Source organism: Nomascus leucogenys, chromosome 13 (assembly GCF_006542625.1).
Source record: "Nomascus leucogenys isolate Asia chromosome 13, Asia_NLE_v1, whole genome shotgun sequence".
Lineage (NCBI taxonomy): Eukaryota > Metazoa > Chordata > Mammalia > Primates > Hylobatidae > Nomascus > Nomascus leucogenys.
In genome coordinates, this window is record NC_044393.1 from 105,905,881 (window position 1) to 105,924,661 (window position 18,781).

The 18,781-nt window shown below is 54.5% G+C and overlaps 1 protein-coding gene across 4 annotated transcripts in view; it reads right to left on the reverse strand.

The window, feature by feature from the left end:
- Positions 1-18,781, reverse strand: part of PTPRN2 (protein tyrosine phosphatase receptor type N2) — a 998,301-nt gene that overhangs the window by 138,608 nt on the left and 840,912 nt on the right. The window lies entirely within an intron of this gene.

The window sequence follows — 18,781 nt, forward strand, 5'->3', positions numbered from 1 at the left end:
GAATGGGGGAGCACGCCCGGCCTCGGTCCTGGCTGCTACAAGATGAGAACAATTAGCTAACCCCTTTCCACCACCTAATTTCGCGTGGTAACAAAATGGATTTTTCCCCATGAATGCCTGGCCGGCCTATTCATTATCTCTCTTCTATTAGTAATTTTCTGCTCCGTATTCAGCCTCCCAACTCTTCATTTCCTCCCGTCTCCCAGCGTACACAGTGCCTCTTATGTCAGGCCGGGCCCGTTTTTATCTTGTAATCATAAAGGCCACCAAAGCAATTATCGCCGGTCTTGACTGGAAAAGCTGGTCATTAATTAGCCTCCTTTTGCCTTCGGTGCAGCGGATTAGCTGGTGCTGGGACTGAGTTAATGGAAACGCGGGTTAAATGAGAAAAGACGCCCGGATTTTCCTGCCTGGATGCGCGGCTCGGAGGAGGACCAGGAGGTTCTCCAGCGGCAGGAGGCGGTGGAGCCGCCGCGGAGAGGGAGGGAGGCTTTGGAGAGGGAGGGAGGCTTTGGAGAGGGAGGGAAGCAAAGGGGGAGGGAGGGGGAAAGGGGGGAGAGGGGGAGGAGGTGCGGGGTGGGGGGAGGGGAGTGGGGAGGCACCCGGGAGGGTGAGGCGGGGCGGCAGCCAGAGAAGCGGCCCGAACCCCGCTTGGTCTGCACCCCGCAGCCGCCACTGGGTCTCGCCGCGCACGGTAGCCCTTCTCGTGGAGATCCCGTTCGCGCCCCCTCCCCAGTCTCCCCTCCTCGGTCTCCTCCCCTCCCCTCCCCCTCCCTCCGGCCCACACAGCCTCTTCCAGAAAGAAGTCACTCTAGAGCCGCGCGACCCAGCCCGAGTCCGCCGGGATCCGCCCACCGGGTCCCCTGAGCGCCCCTCCCCGCCCCTTCCCGGGCACAGCCCGTTCACGAAACCTAAGGCGCCGGCCACGCGCCGCCTCCCCTGGGCCGGGGTCTCCTCGGTCCCCGCGCGGGCGCTGGTTCTCTCGAGTGGGCGGCAGCTCCGCCTTGTGCCCTCCCGGGCCGGCGCGAGGGACTCCAGAGCGCGCGGGGGGACCTAGGCGGGGAGGAGCGGCCACGACCCCGGATGCGAGCGGCGTGGGGGTCCAAGCGGCGCCGGGACAGGGGCCGGGTCCTCTGCCCACCCCAGGGTCCATGTTCGCCTGCGGGGCCGCGTCCCCCGGAGCCACACCTGGGCGGGAGGGCTTTTCCCCGGGGCCTCGCCCGCGCCCCTCGCAGCCCCGCGCCCCTCGCAGCCCCTCGCCCCTCGCCTCCCGCGGGTCCCGCCTAGCCTTGGCCGACGGAACAACAACAACAAAGGAAACGGCACGACCGGCGGAGGGGGCGCCCGCCGTCCTCCCACCCGTCATCCCGGCCGGGCCGACGGCCTCCGCGCGCCTCCACCCGCCCCAGCGCGGAGGCGACCCCGGCCCCGCTGCCCCGACGTCGGGTGGACACCGCGCGCTCACGTGGACGACTGCGCCCGGGAACAGGGACTTCCCGAACCTTCCTGCCCGGCGTCGTGAGGCCCACATGCGCGCGGTGACCACCCTGGCTCTGAAGGGGCGGCGGGGCCACGGCGTGTGGTGGACCCGGCAGTGGCACCCAGACTGTGCACGCGGGTGTGTGGGGTTCCGAGGCGCAGGGCGGCCGCTGGCTCCGGCTCCCCGAGGAAGGGGCACAGGCGCTGCCCGCGGTCACTCGGGCTAGGTGAGGGCAGGGGACGCGTGGGGGCCGGAGGAGGAGGCCTGGCCTGCGGGCGGCAGGGGGGACCCCGGGCCAGCCGAGGCTGTTCCCAGCGAGGCAGACATCTGCTGTCGCTGGGACCCTCGACGCGCTCCGCATGCGCGGGAGCGGAACCGGGCCTGCTTTCGAGGCCTCCCTTGGCGCGCTTGGATTTACTCAAAGGTCAAAGAGAAATGTCAAGGACAGCGATTGCCCGGAGAGCTCCTGGCTCTCCTCCCGGGTCCCCGCTGGGTCCCAGGCGCCCCTGGAGGGGAAGGAAGGAGCCCCAGTCCCCTGGAGTCCTGTCTCCACCAACCTCGCCCGGCTCCCTGCTGCCTGGGGCCGCGCTGTCCCAGCAGAGGAGGGGTGGGAACCGTCCCAGGCCCGCCTCCCCCGGCCGGTCCACAAGGAGGCCCCTCCTGCAACCCGGGAGAGGCCCGGAGGGCGACAGCGCGGGGCCGCGGGACCTGGACAGCCGGGGAGTCGTGACCGCGGGCAGCGCCGGGGCTGAGGGCGAGGAGGGTCTGACTGCGGGGGAGGGCGGGACGCTGGACACAGGGACCGACTGGGGTCCACCGGCCTGACATAGAAGTCGCTGGATCCCAGGGCCCGGCTGGGAAACCCGCCTCCTACCCGCCGCGGGCGCCGCAGAAGAAACCGAAGAAAGAGGTCTTCCCTCCACGCCCAGGACGGTTTCAAGTGTCCCACCCAGCGCGGAGCAGGAGGGTGATGCGGAGGGAAAAACTGTTGGCTGCAAGTCAGGTCTTAGGAATCCCGGAAGAAACGAAGATTTAAAGAATTTTTTTTAAGTGACTGAGTTCCAATAACTTTACAATGACTCCCTTCCTTTTTGTGGAGTTAAAAAGAATCTTAAAACTCCTGCTAGCCATGGCCTTTAAGAGAAAGAAATGAGTTTAAAAGTGAGTTTGAGGCACAGTCTTGACCCAGGTGTGGCTTTGGTAGTCCTCAGCGCCTTCTTCCCCATGGGCACCGACCCCCCAAGGCTGAACCACGGCGGGTGGACCCCGAAGAGAGCCCAGACTAATTAGAGGCATCTTATCAGTCTTGACTTGAAATTGAAAGAAAATTATGTTTAAATATTTATGACTTTGACATTTACAGTCAGGCGTCTTTTAAAAGCAGAACACCCCCTTCTGTACAGCGGCAGCTCAATGACTGAAAGTTTGGAACAGAGGAGAAGTGAGGAGGAGGAGGAGGGAGAAGGAGGCCTGGTAACACAGCTGCAGGGGTGCGTCCCGGGTGGGGGAGATGTACAGATAGGCACACTTCAGTGCTAAGTTCTCAGATGCAGGAATAGTATAATTTAAAAAAATAATCAGGAATGATTAAGTTAATTTTATCCCAGGTTAGATCTATCTTGAGAATAAGATGAAGTACAATATCGCATATTTCTTCCTCTCAACCATCTGCACCTGCAACTCCTCAAATTTAGAATATACAGTATTGCAAAAGTTGTCATTCAAAATAAGTGTATGACCACAGAGACAATTTGTGGAGCTGTCTTAGAAATTAGCATCTGCAGACACTGTCCTGACCAATTTAAATTATTCTGATCGTGCCAGTGAGTGGAGGTGCATGAGGCTTCCACCACATGCCCTTGTGAGCCATTTATGGGAAAATGCCTTCAGAACTTTTTTAGCTGTCCATGTGGTAAGCTTAAAAGAAGAGAAAAGAAAAAAGGACATTTTATGCCTAAACTCAATTGTGAGAGCTGATACAGCCACACAAATACAAAACTTTATGGTAAATATGTGTTGACAGGTAGCCAGATTTAGCCCTTTTCCAAGGTTGTGTGATGTAACCAGTTAACAGGAGCAGTTCATTTTGTGAGTCACCGATGTGCAGTATTAAAATATGCTTGCATCATAAAGACGTAGGGACACAGGTGCTCAGTGCCAGTTAATATTAAACTTCTAACATTGTTGATGCTGTCATTTGTATCATTTCTAAGGAATCATTTCAGTCCCAGCCTCATCCTATGTTTGTGCACATTTAAATTACTAAATTATAAATACCTTTTTCTCTTAAAACTTAGAAGTCAGTTTTAGAGACCATTAATGAGTTGCTGTAACAAGTTTATCTTTGGTTTGCTGGATGAATCCTCTGAGAACTATTAGGAAATTTCATTCTAAATTTATTAAAACGTATTACTAAAATACAATAATTCTCACTTTAGGGCTGATCAACATTTTCAGTTTTCAGGCCACAGCAAGTGATCCAACTTAAAAACACGGGGGAAGGGGTATCTTAAAATATTTTAGAAGTATTTTTTAAAGCTGTTAACTGAACTATTTTTAATTTGGAATTTGCCACAGAATTCTAATAAATGAGAGAAGTCAGGCGGAAATAATCATGTATTAATTCTCTGCATTACAAAATCTTTTCAGAAGCTATTATCAGAGCAAGAGGCACTGCGGTCTGAATTCAGGGTGGGAGAAGCCCTTTGTGCAACTGAAAGCTATTGTCCTCTGTGCAGATGAAATTGTACTTGCAAATCTACCATTCAAGTGGCCAAAAAACCCAAAAAAGCAAAAGAAAAGAATCTTCAAGAAAAAAATTATTCTTAAATGTAAACTTTAATGAAAATAAGTTGGGATATACTGTTTTAAAATGGGCCATTTGCTGAGTTTTTCCAGGCATACACTTAAAAGTGAATATACAAGAAAGGTAATAAATTGTCTATTTGCCATCTTTAAGCACTCCTGAAACATCAGTTTTAAAGAAATACTGTGTTTTAAGACATCAGGGAAGATTTATGATACTGATGTTCAAAGGGGGAAGCACCCTTGTGCAAACTAATTTTTAACCAGTAGATTGTCTCCGGTGGGAGAGAGGGACCCAGATAGCAGGGGAAGGATGCCCCTGAGAAAGCCGCCCCCAGCCTCTTTCAGACTCTCCGCTGGCGTTTTCATGACACCCAAACTCAGACTCAGCGGATTACACTTAAGGCACCGGCTCCTGACCCCTATTTTTGGCCCGCCCGCCTGGTCCCCAGGCCTGCCTGGACGCACGCGCGCCTTCCACACCAGGTGCTTCCCCGGACGGCGCCTGGCCTCCCCACCCCGCAAGAACCAGACCCTTTTCAGGACTGGGGGGGTTTCCGCTTCGCCTCCTCTACCCGGACTCAGAAGCCCCAACCCAAGACCCGCCTAGCGTCGCTTGTCAGGACTCCTCTGTGGCACGACTTTGAGCAGAGGGCGAGGGAAGGGAGGGTCAGCGTTCGGCCCAGTCCCCGGCCTCGGCTTTCTCCCCCGCTTCCCCGTCCCTCCCCGCTCTCCGGTTCACAGCATCCCCACAGGAGTCGTAAAGATCAGGCCCCAGCGCCGGACACAAAGGCCAAGGGTTCCCGGGAGCCGCGGGTATTCAGAGCCAGGAGAGGGGTCCCGGCGCGGAGGGTGCTGCGGCCCAGCCTCCTGGCCACAGAGCGCGCCGGCCGCCGGGGAGGACCAAGGTCCCCAACCACGCCCGCGTCCACCCGTGAATCCCGGCGCTCGCAGCCCCCGGGCCGCGCAGCCGCCACCGCCGCCGTCTTCTCCGGAGCGCACAGGGGTGTGCTTGGGAGGGGGCGGGAGGGCACTTTCCTCTGTGTCGGTGAAAGGAAGAGCTTCCAGCTCCCTCCTCCGCACAAACCTTCACTTCCTCTCCTGTTCGATCGCGTCCTAAAATCTGGGATCGGCGACGCAAGGACAGCCTGGTTTGGCGAAGACCCCTCGGACACGCTGCGCCCCGGACTCCAGGCGGGTGGCTCCACGGTGCCGGCCGGGACGCGCAGCTCGGGAGGCGGGACCACGCCCGGGACCCCGGGGCCGCCGTCCCAGGACGGAGGTCGGTGACTTGAACCGCGTCGTCCTCAGGGCTGTGGCGGGGCCCCTCTCCCAGCTGTCCAGCCTGCAGCGCCCAGCTCAGCGCACTGAGGACCAAAAAGGGCGGGAGACTCTCTCCGGCCCTAAAAGACAATTGTGCTGAGATTTTAACTCTAACTTGGGGTTTCGCCCGATTCCCTGGAGCAACGCTTCTCTAAAACCACGGGGCAGGCCAGTGTTCGGAACTGCACAGGTAGTTACGAAGGAAGGAAATGAAGTCCCTCGTTCCAACAGCTTCGGGTCCAGTCAGAAGTTTCTCTCTGGCGAGCACGCGGCCGCCTCACCAGGGTTGGGGGAGGCGCTGGGAAAGCGCAGTTCTCTTTGGGGGAGGAGAGATGGCCTCTCCGAGGTGTCCCCACCTGCCTCTGGAACGCCTCTCCCTGCAGGCCCCCTTAGCTCCCTCCAATTCGCCGCCCGCTGGGATACTCCCATGGCTCGGAGGCGCGCTCCCGGACCCTGGTGAGGAGGGCGAAGAGCGCCCCAAAATGGGCTGGGAGGAAAATGCGCCCACACTGGCGCCTCTCCATCCTGGCTGCTCGCCCCTTCCCTCCTCCTTTCCCACACGCCTCCCATCTCCGTGCCTTCACCCCCCGCCCCCTGCAATGGTCGGAACTGCAGGGAGTGGGGAGCAACGCGAAAGGCCGAAAGAAGAGCGCTGGGGAGAAGTCCAGGAGGTCCTAGCCTCCTTGGGGCGGTCTCTGCGGGGCGCTGGGCCAGTACAGCTGCCAACCCTCCCAATCTGTGCGCTCAGAAGGAGCTGCCCTTCGCCCGCTCGTCCTCACATGCCCACCCTAAACCCACTTGGGGATGATCCCAGGCGCAGCTTTCCCCTGCCGGCCCAAGCCTTTGACAGGAGTCCTGGGGCGAGGCAGAGACCCCCTGCACTGAGCTCTCCGACGCCCTAGTTGCTCATTAGAGCCCCCATGCGCGCCCTCCAGCCTTCGAAAGCTCTCTTCCTCGCCCCACCACCTACGCGCCTGGTGATGCCCTCGTGGGCCCTTCCTGCTCCCTCCGCCCCCATCCCAGCCTCTCTCGCCTCTTCCAGGGCCCACCCAACCGCACTACGAGCGCCCGCGCCCCGCCCGGCACCCCTGGTTACCTGCAGCTGGGCCGGCGCCCAGCGCTCGCGCGGGAGGAGGTGGGGGCGTGCGCCGGGCCGAGCGGCCTCGGGGCGCAGCAGCTGCGGGTAGCGGCAGCGCCATCATCACAGCCAGCTGCTTCCCTGCGCTAGAGCCACAGACTAGCGGGGTCATTCGCTTCTGACCACAAACTTCTAGGGCGGCCGGTGGAGACAAAGGTGCCGCGCGTCGCTGCTCCAGCAGCAGCGGCTGCGCGGCGGCACGGGCTCGGAGCCCGCAGGCGCCGGAGCTCTGCGCGGCCGCTCGGCCCAGCTCCGCGTGCTCCGCCCCAGCCCGGCCCCCGGGCTAGGCACGCTGGGCCGGGGCGCGGCGCGGGCGGGCTCAGGGCGGGCTCCGGACGGTCCCCGTAAGGCCGCCGGCCGCGCGCGTAGCACCAACCAGCGCGGCCGCCGCGCCCCGCCTTATATCCGGCCCGGCGCGCACCCGGCCGGCGGCGGCGCGGCTCGCGGCCCAGCCACCGGTTGCTATAGCGATGTCCCCCCCCCCCACATGTTGCTGACAGCAATTGGCTAAGGGGCCGCGGCTCTCCAAACACCCTCTCCCGCCCGAGACTATGAATGGACATCAGCTTTGTCAGTCATTGGTACAACGCCGAAGCCAGGGCCTTCGCCTTTTCTTTCTTTTCAGTGTTTCTCCCTTTCATCGTTCATACTGGGCAAGTTCAGGGTAGCACAGAGGGGAGAGAGACCTCAGCCAGAAAAGTCAAGGCGCGCGGCTCTTTTGTGACCTTTGTCCTGGGAGGGGTGGGTGGGGTGCGTCGCCACTCTTGGTAAGAGAAAATTTCACTGCACATCGTTCTTTTCAGTTACTTTTTCCAGTGTTGCCGTTCGGGCCTTTTTGCTCCCTTTCCAAATGGAAGCAGGCCAATGATTAAGGGCAAGGAGACGAGAGCCCCTCTGCTCACTTTACCAGGGTCCTCCCGAGTGTTTAGGTCCCGATGCGCGTAGAAAGTGTCTTGCCAGACGCGGAACTGGTGAGACTTTGCCACCATTTGGTCCAGGCCAATGTCGGCCGCCAGCCCAAAACGCCGAAGGGAGACGGCGGTGAAAACCCAGGCGGGCGAGCTGCGTCCTTGCCTTTCCCCCTCCCCAGGTCAATGGTCTGGCCTAGACCACCGCTCTGCGGGCGAAAGGAGTGGAGCAGAATCACAGGCCACGCTCCCAGTCTTTCGAGCCTGCCCACATACCTCCCGGCCCCTGGCGCAGTCAGGCCCGCAGCGCGCGAGATGAGCTAGGGTCTCGGGGCGACTAGGACCACTGGGCACCCCCCGCCCCCCCGCCTCCCGCCCATGCTCTCTCTCCCCAGGCCCTGGACCCCGGGCCACAGCCACAGGTTGGGGCACCCCGGTGCGCGGCGCCCCTGCGGAGCTGGCGAGAGCCGGAGAGCTGAAACCCAACATCTGTGTGTACAATGCGCTCACCGAGGCCCACAGCTGCAGGAACAAGGAGAAGAAAGGAAGAGGGGGGCGCAGATCTTGTCACACGCAGATGACAGTCTGCGGAGGGCTCTTTAGTTTCTCCTTTTCTGGAAACCCCAGCGGCCCCCTCCTAGGCCCCCCTCTCCCACCGCCTGGCCATTGTTCCCTGCGCCCGGGACAGCTGGAGACGGCGGCCCGCGCCACTCGACGCCCCTCCCGCCGCACACCCGGCTGCCCGCGGCGCCCGCTCCCGGCCCCTCCGGGGCCAACTCCTCCACACCCCCCACCTCCCCAGACCAGGCCCAGGCGGCGCTTCCACAGTCTCCCCTCCCCTCCCTTGCACTCTGGCGCTGCCCTAGACCTGCCCGGTGCAGAGGGCCTTGCCTGGCCCTTTTCTCTTACAAACCTAGTTCTGTAAAACCTGGGGGCGAGCCCCAGGTGGCAGGGCTCAGAGGCGGGGGTCGGCCACAGATATGAGTACGGTGCCGTCCGCTGCAGGCCCCTGTCTAAAAGTGGACGAAGGACCCCGTTTCCTCTGACCGCAGGCCCAGGCTGAGTTCCGCATTTATTTTTGTATTTATAGGGCAAGGCCAGAGCGCTTCATAAAGCTCCAGGGCAAAGAAGTGGCCTCGCATCGGGCCATGGTTCCCGCAGGCCTGAGCGGGCTGCAGGAGGCCCGGTGAGGCTCGGCTGGGGCGCGAGAGGCGAGAAACTGCGGCGTCACTGGGGTCCTCTGCCCATGAGTGAACCCCTCCAGTAGGCGGGGAGGGGGTACATCACCTTGGCCCTCTCGGCCCCCATGCCCAGGGCAAGGCCTGCAAAAACCCCCGCACCCTGGCTCGGGGGCGGCGCGGCGGCGGGCAGGTCAGAGAGAAGCGGTACTCGGGTTCCCCCAGCGCCCGGGATGCCCTCCCAGGGACCTTCTTGGGTAAAGAGTCGAGTGGCAACGGTTCCTGTCCCTCCCCGCCATCCTCCTCCGGTGCCTCGGCGTCCCCAGCCAGCCTCCAGGGCGACCCCAGGCCCGGCCCTGGGCAGAGAAAGAGGAGGGGAGGGGAGGTGGAGCTGGGGGGCGGGGGGCCGAAGACGGCGGGAGGAGGACTCGGGAGCCGGGGCGGGAAGAGGGGAAGACAGCGGAGAGAAGGGACGGGGAGGGGAGGGGGCTCGGAGGAGGGGACCTGCTGCCCTCAGCCTAGCTGGTAACCGGCCTCTCCATAGCAACGGCCTGCGCGAGCGTCTGTGTGTGCGCGCGTGTCTGATGTGTGTGTGCCCGTGATGTTCCTGGGACTCCCCGCGGGGGCTGGGAGGGGATCGCAGAACCCTAGGGCGGCGACAGAGGAATCTCCTCCAGGACTGGAGGCCCGACCTCCGCGGTGCTGGGGGCGCCCTAGGGTCTGGCTGCGCCGCGCTGGCTACGGGGTAGGCTCGGGGAACGCGCGCAGGCCCCGGGATCGGCCGCTGGGGCGTTGGGGCGTCCTGCCCTCGCTGCCCCGACCCTCCCGCTGCGGTCGCAGGGCCCTGGGGCACCGGGGAGTGGGCGGGTCTTCCCAGCGACCCGGAGCACAGGGGCTGGCGACGGCGCCCCCACCATGGCCCTGCCCGGCCCGAGCGCCCGGCGCACCTGAGGTCTGGGCCACGGAGCAGCTGGGGAACCGCGCGTCGCCTCGGGGAGCTCCCGGCCAGGCCGGCTCCGGGCAGAGGCCAGAGGGGCCCTGGCGCACCCTCCCAGCCCGCGGCGACCTCGCACCACCTTCCCCGCCAGCCCGCGGCTCTCCTCGCCCTGGATCGCGGGAGCCTCATCCAGGCTGGAGTCTCCAGCAGGCGGCCGGGAGCTCTCCGAGGTGGCCGGGAGTGGCCGGTAGCCGTCTCCCTCGGCCAGGCCGTGTCCAGCCCCTCAGTCTCCACGGCGGCGCAGACCGCACGCGGCCACCCTGGGCCTCGGACAGGGCTATGGGGACGCAGACCCTGCCGTCTGGGGGTCCTGGGGCGGCCACGGGGCCGGCGACCCCAGAGCAAGGTGGAGCCCAGTACAGGCCAGAGAGCCGATTTTGCTTTCTTCACAAACATGACCTAACAGTGAATATACAAATAAATACAATTCTTTTCGTTAGTCCACTCTTCCGTTTTCTCAGTGTTTCACTTCCAACATCAAAGCACCGCATTCCTGATTTGATCTTAATTTAATGACCTGCCTTTCTAGTGCTTTGAGGAAAGATGGTTGGGAGGTGGCACCAATTCAGTTCAATTTCGGTCACTTTAAAAATCGTGAGAGGGCCTGAAAGGGCGGGTTCACAAGCAGAACAGCATCCTTCCTCCTCCAGGCCTTGGTGCACCTGCGGCAATATATTCTGGGTGGCAGACGGTGATTTATGTCTGAGAGCCCCCAACTCACTCCCCTTCCTCCCACCACCCCTCCTCTAAGGTGCGGCCTGACCTCAGTGGGGCTGCAGAACTGGCCCCGCCAAAGCTGAAGGCGGACCCACACTCTAAGCCCTAGAGTCTAGGGGGGTCACGAGAAGAACGCGTTTGTATTTGAGGTGCTGGTTCTTTTAGTCTACTGCTTCAGAAACTGGTAAGTTACTCGCCAGATTTCCATTCTATTTTTCTTTATTTTAAATTCCCTTCTTATTTCCAGGGCAGGAAAATGTATCTTCTAATTCTTGAAAATACTTTAGAAAAGTGTCTCGGCAATAATATGAGATTAGATTCAGCTAATTTGAAGAATGAATAATGATGTGAGGATTTTTTTCTTTTTTCTTTTTTTTTGGTCATGAGATCTTAGACTTCATTTAATAATAAATTTCAATTTACATGATTTCAATAACATTTTCAGAGAAAACTTTTAAACATGACACAAAATATTTTTGAGAGACATGTTGATTGAAATCATTTATATATGACAAATGAGTACATTATTCATACAGAAGTTAGGGTTGTTTGGCTGATGAATAAAAAATATAATATATGTAAAATTCTCCAAGACCTACAAAATAGCTACACAATATAAATAGTTTAAAAATGATTTGTTGATCCTGCCAATACTTCTTTTAAAGTGCATTTCACATTTGTTATGTGTAAAACCTAATGTTCTGTGATAAGAATCTCATTTTCAATTTAAGGAACACCAAATTGTTATAGATTACACATTTAAGTGATTAGAATAAATATCCCATGCACTAAATTATCAAAGAAAATGTATTTTTAAACAAAATAGAGAAAGACTGTTATGGGAAACATGATTATTATAAAGAAAAACACATATTTCAGGAATTTAAAATAATATGGTAAGGTAGAAAATGATTTAAAAAACACCTGAGACTCTTGATTTCAGAAAGTCTAAATCAATTTTGTTTTTTAAACTAAAACTAATTTATAATTTTACAGTACATAAATAGTATTTAAAATACTTTTGATTTCTAAATCCATTTTTAAAAAGTATTTAAAATTATAATATAAAAATAAAAATAGATCCTTAAAAATATTGTAGGTGTGTGTATAAGGCATTTCTTCATGCATATATTTAAAGAAAACAACATTTTAAAGTAACAACGAGTGCATTTTGAAAACAAGATGTTTTGAGAGGTCAGCCTCCTAGTAAAGCATAGTAGTTGGCATTGAGATAATTTAAAAACAAAGACACTTGCACAGACAAATATGGATGACTCTAAGTTGAAATGTATTAACCACCAGTAGTTATTTTTTCAAAAACAATATTTGGAAGAGCATCAGACACTAGTGAGAAGTCTTTATTCATCATAAGAGAAGGTAAGTCTCTTGCAAAAATGGGGAAGTGAAACAACTGCATCTTAGTAGAACCCTCACCATCTACCCATGCATACTGGGTCTTAGTAGAGCCCTCACCATCTACCCATGCATACTGCGTCTTAGTAGAACCCTCACCATCTACCCATGCATACTGGATCTTAGTAGAGCCCTCACCATCTACCCACGCATACTGGATCTTAGTAGAGCCCTCACCATCTACCCACGCATACTGGATCTTAGTAGAACCCTCACCATCTACCCATGCATACTGGAAGCAGAGTTTATCCCACAGGACAAATTCATGAACTGGGAAGATTCTTTAAGATAAGATTTTGCCGCATTGCTTATGTTAGATATAACATAAGCAATGCAAATATAAGCAGTGCAAATGTAAGATCTAGCTATAAAATCAATGCCCTTATTTTAAAATTGAGAAATGCTAAAATTCTTTTTTCAAATTATTTCACTTTATTTCAAGAAAATATGAATTCTTTACTCAAAGCAGAACAATGCAAGTCATTTTTTGTTTTGAAAAATAAATCACCAACACAACTCAGCTTTTATTATTAGTTCTCATGCTGGCTCATATGCCAATCAATCTGAAGCTTTTGAAATCCAAAAATAGGAACTCAATGATTAGATAGAGTTGATATCCCACCAATGGCTTGACATGATTACATGAAGCCATGTGCTTATAAACCAAGTAGGTGTTTCAGCAAACCTTTCTGCTTGAAGGATTGGCTGACAAATATGTCGGGATGTTTAGACTTTTCTTCCCCAAACTTCAAAGTTATAATTCAAGAATAGAAAAAGCCTCAAGGCTTCATTATTACTATTATTAGTTTTGTCCATTAAAAGTAGCATTTTGAAAAAATGCTGTTCATAAGCACAGGTACTTACAAACAGTGCAGTCTCCCTAGAGGTTAATCTGGTTTTCACTCTCTAGATTCTAGTGTAGAAGATCTATTACTTTCAATCAACGTATTTGTAAAGATCTAATATTTTATTATTTACAGAATAATGCCATAAGGCTTGTATTTAATAGTTGATGTTTAATATAGTATATATATTGTATTTTCATGACTAGATTCTATTCTTTTCAAAACTGAGCTAAAATTCCTGAGATTGAATGTTTGTAAGAAAGACTCATTACTGCATGAACAAGAATCTAACTTTTCTGAAAATGGCTAAATAGTGCCGTTATGTTCAGATGAAAGGAAACAAGATACTTCTGTGAAGAATATCCAGGTAATCTCTATTTTTGTTTAAAATCTCTGTCACATATTTTGTCAGTTACATGCTACACATCTATTATAATATTTGGAAACTTTTCCTTGGGTTGTTTTGGAATTAAAAGTAGAACAATAATTCAGGTAATTCAGGTAAATGTTTCTTTCACAATTATATAACTTAGCCATGTCCTGTTCACATATTCTATAAGAAAAGTGCCTATGTATATTTTAATGTATGAAAATAGGCTCCAATTAAATGAAAGAACAGCAACAGCCTGACAAAGCTCACCTTTGTACCTGGATTCTACTGAGAAGGAAAATCAAGTGATCACTATCAAGTGATACTTTCTGATTTTATATTGCAAATATGTCTATACATATTTAGATCTAATGTGAACAAAAATTCGGGAAGCAGCCAGTTGCTTTTCTTTTCTTTTTTTTTCTTTTTACTGAGACAGCGTCTTGCTCTGTCACCCAGGCTAGAGTGCAGTGGCGTGATCTTGGCTCACTGCCAACCGCCACCACCCAGGTTCAAATGATTCTTCTGCCTCAGCCTCTCCAGTAGCTGGGATTACAGGTGTCTGCCACCAGGCCCAGCTAATTTTTTTTTTGTATTTTTAGTAGAGACAGGGTTTCGCCATCTTGGCCAGGCTGTTCTCGAACTCCTGACTGCAGGTGGTCTGCCCACCTTGGCCTCCCAAAGTGCTGGAATTACAGGCGGGAGCCACCACGCCCTGCCCAGTTGCTTTTCATTCTGACACAGCGCGGAGCAGGTTCAGGGTAAGCTGTCACTGAGACGGAGCATTGGCGGCGCAGGATTCCGTGTGATTCACCCTCAGCTGCCAAGTGGCCAACTGCATGGAGCCGCCGCGTGTCCTCGGTCAGTGCGGTGGGATGCATGCTGGCATTCTAGCAAGTCTGGCACAACATTAGCATATAATCTGCAACAGGGTGCTGTCAGGTACTGGGACCACTTTTAAAACCCTCAAGAATCTGCCACACGTAACTGTATGTCTCTCTAATATGTTTCCATTCACACACTTTAGGAAGTGATATACCCACTTCAACCTTGCTCAGTCATTTCTGAAATTCCCATTTGGAATTGTCTTCAGAAATATGCCCAAAGAAAACCAGAAATCTAGTCTTTTGTTTTCTAACCTTTTTCACGTGTGATTCTCCACACCTTAACCTCGTCACTCCTCCAGTTGACTGTCCTTGTCTCCAAGTGGCTTTAGAGTATTAAAAAAGAAACAAATCTGAAAGATCACTTCCACCATTAAGAGTGCATTTTAAAAGGCCATTTCAAAAGAGTAGTGCCCCAGACATGGTGAGCACTAAGACAGACAGCGCCTCTGAGTGACACTGCGGAAAAACCAGGCTCACTCGTCCAAGCGCATTCGCAACAGAGTCAGTTACTTTTCCTCCACTGGGTTTCCCAGTTTCCATGACGACAGCCTGTCCTGAATGTCCATCTTTGGGGTGAGGCTTGAGGCTTCCTTGTCTTTTGTCCTCCCCAGACTCAGATCCCATTACATTTTCAGGTCATCCCTTGTCTGACCTTATTCCCCATCCCCCTATGCTGATGGCAGCTGGCCTCCAGCAGTCCTGGGGTCTGGTCCCCTCCATCCACCACCCTCAGCCTCGGCCATCTCTACCTTGTCCACTGGAACAGCTTCCTCTCCCTCCCTGAGAATTCCACCAACCCTTCCTCAGACCCATCAGAGGCTGGCTCCCTTTCATCCCATCAACCAAGGACACACAGGGGCGCCTCCAGACCTCCCTTGCGTCCCTTCCCCACACCAGGAGCCCCCGGTCAGCAGCTGCGAGGGCACCCTCACCCGCTCCTGTGCACTCTCTCCCCATCGAGGAACCCTGGCTGGTTCAGCGGTGGGTTCGGGGTCTTTCATGTGTTTGAGGTTGAATGCTGAGTCCCTCACCTTCAGAACATGTGAGTGCTACGGACCGCGCATCATTTCACGCATGTGCACACGCACCGTCTCTCACACACGCACGCTTTCGCACACGTGGAGAAAGGCAAGTACTTTCTAGGCAGCGTCACAGCAGTGGCTGCATCCTGTCAAGCTACTTTTCCATATTTTATTTCCTTTCACTCCCAGAGAAACCGTGGAATTCACGCATTGTTTTTCTTCCAGTTTTACAGATGAGAAAACCAAAGTGTTGAGAGGTAAATGAAGTATCCGAAGCTGGTCAGCGCCAGATTCTCAATCCACACACAGGCTCCTATGCAAACCCACACACTGAGGGCATGTTTCACAGAGGAGAGCTCCGTTCTTAGCTACAGACTCAGGCAGGCTTGGAGTCACTCCTCTCTGCAGCCTGAGCTCCTCAGGTCTCCGCCAGAGCCTCCAAGCCTCCCCCCAGTAATAATATTAACAATAGTTACTATTCTTTGAATACTAATTCAATAATAGTATCAGTCTTTCAAAAAGATAGTGGTCTTTATTCTCTATTTTCCATAGAAAGTGGTCACAGGCATCGTGTGAGCACTGCCATTTCTGTGCTTCTACCACACACACTCTAAGAGGCCAGGGGGTGTCTGCTCCGGCAGCTCCAGATGCACCTTCCAAGGGCGCCTCCTCCCCTCACTCAGCGCTGCCCCCAGGCCCTTCCTACCCGAAGTTCGGTGGCCACAGCCATGCAGACTTTATCCTACACTCTGACCCACTCAGCACTGCGGTTCTAGGTATGAAAGCTTCTCACTCTTAACTGACGTGGGCTCTGCGTTTATAAGAGAGCCCGGTCAGTGCTGGTGTAACTGACGCGGGTTGTGGGTTTGTGAGAAAGCCTGGTCGGTGCTGGTGAGCCTGGGTGTCTCCCCTCAGAGAAGCAAGCTGAGGTGTGTGCGCCTCTCACAGCCCAGTGGGGAGCACAGGGCTGCCTGCCCACGCCCACTGGCTGGCTCAGTGCCCTCCACACACGCTCCTGTCCACCGGCAGGCATGCTGCAGCGTTGGTGAGAGCCCCGGGGTGGAGGCTCACCAGCAGGCTTCCAGCATATGGTGGATAATAATCTCTGGCAACACAAAAAGGCAGGCGGCAGCTCAGCTCACTGTTTCATCTGTTGATCAGTCTACAGGTCTAGGGTTTTAAAAATGGATTTTTGCTAAATGAATACCACAACATACACCACCAGAAAAGCGCATGTGTGCCATTTCATACACCTGCCATCCTGCTGTTCCACGCTGCTGAATCCGCTCCTCTCCCCCGTCCCTCAGAAGGAGCTGAGGTCAGAAGGAGGTGTCTCCAGGAAACACTAGGGGACCTTCATACCTGAGGGGCCAAAATAGCTGTTTTCAAGCTGCTGCTGTTGGAGACCGGTCTTAGGAAGGGGCTGTGATAGAGCTCTTTGTGGAAAGCCTTAAATTAAGATGAAGGGGAGAAAAGGAAGTATGGAAAGTTTGGAAAAATAGAGAAATAAGAAGAGCTCCTAAACCGAGCCTGTGGAAAAGTGAGTGTACTGAAATCGAACGGGCTCATTCCTGAAACGTCAGTGTGGCCGGCCGCCTCCGAGACGGCCCAGGGACTCTGGCCTCCTGGAATTCTCTTCCCTGAGCGCCACTGGACCTGGTGACTCCACTCCGATGCCTGGAGGACAGCAAAGGCAACAGAGATGGCTTCTAAGGCCGCACACCGGGTCCCCCGACTGACTTTCTAGCTCCGAGGGACGTCTGCTGCCATGTGGTGGCGGCTGATGGGGAAACCCCCTGGACAGGGCCCATGGACAGGGGCTAACAGCACAGATGGCCTGGGGCTGCCGCTGCTGAGCTGAGAGGACACCCTCATCACAGCCTATAGGGACCCAGCTGGAACCCCCAGCTGGTCCACACCAGGACCCCAGGCCCACAGAAACTGTGAGATAAAACATGGTTGTTTTAAGCTAAGTTTTGGGATAACTCGCTGTGCAGCGGAGGGTAACTAACTACTGGAGCTAGCAACATCAAGCCATCCAGGAGAGAACCAGATGGGAACACCCAACGCGGGTCTTCTGCAAAAGAGCTGCTTCTCAGCCAGGCAGAGGCACCTGCAGCAGGTGAAAGGCGAGTTCCAGGCCACCCTGGCGGGGTTCCTGCACCCCGACCCCCACCTCAGCACGCTCCCCTCACTCCCCGCGGCCCCTTGTCCTCTGCCACTGCTCCGGATTTGGGATTCCGAGACTGGCAAGTCGGGAGGCCCGGAAAACTACATTTGCCCGACTCTGGTTCTCTGGGGCTGTGGTGAGGCTGCCTCTCCCCTGCCCTCCACTTTCTCTTTCCCTGTAATACTTATGTAGTTGAGTGCAGCAAACATTTTGAATGCGTGGTCACCGTGGGGCTCAGGGCCCTCTGAAGCTCTCACTCGCCCAAAGCTGACGGTCTCTTTTTCCAGCTGCAGCTCCTGGTGCGGGGTGAGGTGCCACCAGGGATCCCTTTCCTTAGATTGTCTGATGCTGTGGGTTAGAAGATTCCTGTTTCTACTCACACGATTGGGTGCCCAGTATACACTGCCGTGGTTTAGAGGAAGCTCTGCCACTAACTGTGTGACTGAGGCAAGTGGCTTCACTGCCCCATGCCTCAGTTTCTCTCCCTGAAAATGGGAATAAAATGTACTTGCCTCATGGGCTTATTGAACGGATCCCGGGAGCTCTTGGCTGTAAGGTGCTCAGGACAGGGCCCTGCTACTTTTTATTACCATCTTGACTCTAGGAGCTCCGGCCTTGGTTTTCATGGAAGCCAGTGGAAATTCTGTTTTCAGACAAATGTGGAAGGCATCCTTTAAAAGGATTAAGTAACACAAATATGAAGAGGAAAAATGATCCCCGATGAAGGGTGCAAGAGACCACGTGTGTGTGCTTGGGCACGGAGGGCCTGAAGGTCCCACCCTCTGCTGGGCCCGCCCTGCTCCATGCTGCTCCCGCTCTCCTGGGCACACACCCTACCACCTCCTGGCTCCCCACATTCGCTTCTGGGGACACGTGGAGGGAGGGCAGGTGCCCCTCAGGTGTTCCCTTTCTTTCCTTCTCAGCACCTCCCGAGGAAGGCCCAGGACAGAACAGGAACCACTGGAGTCAGAAGCAGAATCAGGGGCATCTGTATTCACTGCAGTTTACAGCGGCCATTTGATTGCTCTCGTAACTTGAAAAGCAGACTTTGAACTTAGAATTGACATATACTAAATATTTAAAGTAATCTTCATAAACCCTAGAGTGTGTGTCTGTAACTAAGGACAACTTTTTCACATTTAAAAAACCCTCATGAAATGACTGTGACTGTTATCAAACGTCTAACTCTGTGCTGAAGCATTAACCTCCACGCTTGCAGGAAGGCTCTTTGTGAAACTGACAATAATCCTGTGAGGTGAGCACCATGAAAACTTGTACTTGGCCGGGCATGGTGGCTCACGCCTGTAATCCCAGCACTTTGGGAGGCCCAGGGGGGCGGATCACGAGGTCAGGAGTTCGAGACCAGCCTGGCCAATATGGTGAAACCCCATCTCTACTAAAAATACAAAAAAATTAGCTGGGCGTGGTGGCATGCACCTGTAGTCCCAGCTACTCAGGAGGCTGAGGCAGAAGAATTGCTTGAACCCGGGAGGCAGAGGTTGCAGTGAGCCAAGATCGCAGCACTGCA